The sequence below is a fragment of the Montipora capricornis genome, chromosome 6 (genome assembly GCF_036669925.1).
Source record: "Montipora capricornis isolate CH-2021 chromosome 6, ASM3666992v2, whole genome shotgun sequence".
Taxonomy (NCBI): Eukaryota; Metazoa; Cnidaria; class Anthozoa; order Scleractinia; family Acroporidae; genus Montipora; species Montipora capricornis.
Window position 1 is genome coordinate 50,329,346 of NC_090888.1, and position 4,065 is coordinate 50,333,410.

Below are 4,065 nucleotides of genomic sequence, written 5' to 3' on the forward strand. Positions count from 1 at the left end.
AGCATAAAATGTAATATACTCCCGTTGCCATGTTGTATTTTCGGCTTTTACTTCGTGTAGAAGACACACATGACGTAAAACAAGAGAACAAAAATCGTGAAACAATACCTAATCAGAATTCTAAATCCCTAAAGACCCCCAAAGCTTTTGTTACGTCATGTGCGTCTTCTACACGAAGTAAAGGCCGTATTCTCTGTTTAGTTTCCCTTGTTTCAGGCGGTTTTGAAGTATTTCCAGCGTGCTAGCACTAGTTTGGTATTCCACTATGAAGAGAGACTTTTCTTTTTGCAAAAACTGTTGAGTTCCATACAAAACTTTGTGAATGGCATCTCTGTAACACAACACCACTAGAAAATGGTCATGTCGTGGGCTTTGGACTTGGGTAGCCTGTTGTGATGAGTTGATGGATCATATATGAAGTACCTACCTATTGGATTAGCGCCGAGACTCCGTCAGCCATATACCCATCAGCCTTTTCTCTTCCATAGCAGGAGTGTGGAAGCATCGTTCTCTGAAAATCTACATCGAACGTTTCATCATTTGCTGCCAAAGATACTTGGAAAAGCTAAAAAAACATCCTTCAGTGACCTTCTTAAAGAGGTGTGTTCGCTGAATCGATTTTCGGGCTTTTTTGTGGTTAAAGAGTTCCTGGTCCTGCCGTCGCGGTCCGGCCGGTCGCACTTAATGAGCACGTGGAAAGCTCAAACTTTACGGTAAATGAATAATTGCCGATTTATCTACTTGCAGTTGAAGAATAACGAAAGATGTTTTAATTACCCGTCATTCGTAATGTAGAAAAAGATTTGTGGAAGAGAGAGAACTATTTTCCCGTAGTTCGCGCGGCGTCTTAATTGGAATGAGAAAACCGACAAATATATCATTTAATTTATTGTATTGAATTAAGGGGCCCAATATTATTTCACTTATCGTGAGCACTTCCTGCAGATCATTTTATTTTAACTTTCGCTTTGATCTACTCCGGTGATAACAGAAGCACCTTGAATTCAAAGGAGCAGTGTCACCGATGGCACATGCGTGACAGCATGCCAAAAGGTTGGCCAACTTTTTCGAAGGAGTTTGTGGGGTGTGAATATCTTACACAATCAAAGCCATCCGTGGTCACTTTAGTGAACCAAATATCCTGTGGCGTTCAGAAACAAATTCACTATATTTTCGTTGTTGTTCTTTGCTCCTTTTTTCTTTGATTTTGTTGTTTGGAAGGGGTTTTGATGTGTGTTACTGTGTCGAGTCGTGGCGGCCATCGAGCTGGAAGCGGACAAATCGTGATTCGTTCTCCTCAAGAAAGCAAAAGAAGAGCAGTCAAAATACTAATACAGCATCTACAATGAAGAGAAACGTTAAGACGTGAATTCATAAGAAATTCGACGTATGGTGTAATCGTATGGTGTAAAGGAAGGATTAAAGTCCATTTTCGTATTTCATTTCTCGTGAGTCGCTAAAATGTCAAAGACCACCACATCATCATTTGTTGATAACACATTTTACTATCTTCGCTCTAAAATGTCTATTTGAATATTTTGAAGAAAAAACTGCATTTAGATAAGAGGAACTGGATGCACTGGTAGTGTTTATTTGTTGCATGAATTATGAACAGCAAGCTGTGAGTAAAACACGGCTGAATTTTTTCGCTGCTTATCGTCTTTTGACTTCAAAGTCATCTCTTGGAAATAAATGCACTCTCTTTCAGCTTTGAAATGGCATGGTAATCTTGATAATATGTCTGGTTTATCGCAGAGCAAAAATATATTTATATATGAGTGTTTGAACTGCAGACAGGGTTTACGGTCGTTTCGCCTACGGGTCGTTTCGCCTACTGTCTGTTCGCCTACGTCTAGAGTCCATTCGCCTACGTCCAATATGTCAGTTCGCCTACGTCTTAAACTCCACACTATGACTATCATTTTGTAAAACTGTTGACCACCTTGAAACAACATACAAATGAACGTAAATAAAAACGAAAGATTTGACTAACCGGTCGTGTGGATAGACCACGCGTGCCACTCGTGTTGGCGAAATCTCAACCGCTACACTCCGCAAATTTAACAGACTAAGGCTTAGGTTCGGGCGCAAAGTCTATTAATCACACATTGGCCCTTCCTTTGCCGTGGACCGGAATGCTTCGAAAAAAGATTGATAATAAGTAAGTTCTATTTGTATTTTCTTTCCTTCCCTCCGCCATTTTGTTCGGATCATTCTCTCGCTGGTTTGTGAACTCGCCCCAGGCTTCACGATATCTCTGTTCCGAAGAAAATGGCCGAAGGAAATTATAGATTTGCGTTCTTCTTCGAAACATTCCGGTCAACAGCGAAGGAAAAGGCAACCCCTGAGCCTGATTAGGATTAGCTTTAAAATTGCCAAATTGAAGTCGATGTTTCGGTAGTGTAGAGGTTAAGTGCATTTGCTCTTAAGACATTGAACCTAATGCGACATCGTTCGGTCAACATCGTTCGGTCAACTTTTTTTAATTCTAAGTGACATACGCTGCTAATCTATAATTGTAGTCCTAGTCCGGGTTCATTTCGCGACATTTTAGAGTAAATTCGTTAATCAGTCACTTTTACGTGTAAACTTATTTATTGCTTACATATATTAGGTTTTACCTATTACATGCAGGGATGTTTGGGTTGTCCGCGTGACTCCCGCCCCTTAAAACAGATCATTCGCGATTAATAGACAATATTCGTATTCTCGGTTGCCATCTGTTGCATCCGCCGCAGAGTAGGGCTTCTTGGCGGGAGGTGACGATTTGTGCGCATTTTGAGAAACAAAATACTAGGACTTTTATAGTGTCAATCCCCTCTCCGATGGATCGAAATCGCAGTGATGTGATTGGTGAATGCTTATGTTTTATACAATCCTTTGTTAAATGAACTACCATGTCCTTTTGAATGATATGTTAATGAAAAATCTCACCTCAAGTGACAAGCCTACACAACGCCTTAACTTTTTTTTCATCTAGCTACGCTTGCGTATCTGACGTGAAAGCGCACGAACTAAAAAACCAACACTAATTCATAATACTGAGATGCAAACATTGAACCGCCCAGTAAAGTGAGAACGAGCTAATAGGCCATTTTACAGTTGTTTGCTCTGCGACCTAGCCTATGAATGGCTGCGAGGCTGCCGGTGACCTTGCATTGATACAGCCCCGACTGCCTTTATCGTGCAAATTGTGTTGTTGTAATTCAGTAGAGTGGGAACGAGCTAATTTGTTACGTATCCTTTATTGATATGTTAATGAAAAGTCTCACTTTCTTTGGTATAGGCCGCTAAAGGACCCCGCTCAAGACACAAGTCTACAGAAATAACGCCTTAGCTAACCGTCAGATATAATTTTTTGCATCTATGTTTGCGGATCGCGTGGAAGCGATATAAAGTTCATGATCGCAACATCGATACAAACATTGAACCGCCCAGTAGAGTGGGAACGAGCTAATTTGATACGTATCCTTTATTGATAAGTTAATGAAAAGTCTCACTTTCTTTGGTATAGGCCGCTCAAGGACCCCGCTCAAGACACAAGTTTACAGAAATAACGCCTTAGCTAGCCGTCACAGTTTTTTTCTGTGAGGTTCGACAAGGACTTTTAAACAATTCAGTTTTAAAGGTTACATATGAATCGTAGGCAAACTGACATCTTGGACGTAGGCGAACCGATATTATACGTAGGCGAACAGACAGTAGGCGAAACGACCCGTAGGCGAAACGACCGGTTACCGCAGACAGTGTTCCCAGTCACTTCACTGAATTCAGCTGTCACGCAGAAAGCAACCATGGCATCATATTTGTGTGCAATTTTATTTCTTGGACTCCAAATCATTGATAAATTGATAAAAATGCATACATAAATAAATATGGATACCCGAAAAAGTCACAGCCTCTGTGTTTAATGGCTCAGTGGTTCAGCAGTTTTCATATACACGGCATTTTGTCCTTGAGTTTTGAAAAAGCTTTCATAAAATCAGACATAAGCTTCAAACTAACCTTTTTATTGTTCATGGATAGAAGGGCTTTAGACGATAAGCACAACATCACAGAAGCTGG

General features: G+C 40.5%; 1 protein-coding gene across 23 annotated transcripts in view; it reads left to right on the top strand.

Moving 5' to 3' along the window:
• The first annotated feature begins 444 nt into the window (after positions 1–444).
• LOC138052371 (uncharacterized) overlaps positions 445–4,065 on the top strand; it is a 13,049-nt gene continuing 9,428 nt past the window's right edge. For 5 of the 23 annotated variants that reach the window (XM_068898835.1, XM_068898839.1, XM_068898833.1 and 2 more), the window contains exon 1: positions 461–713. The gene's annotated coding sequence lies outside the window, so the exon portion shown is untranslated. Of the gene's footprint in view, positions 714–1,039; positions 1,449–4,065 lie in introns of those variants that run through there. The other 18 variants (XM_068898838.1, XM_068898841.1, XM_068898842.1 and 15 more) reach the window with 10 other exon arrangements.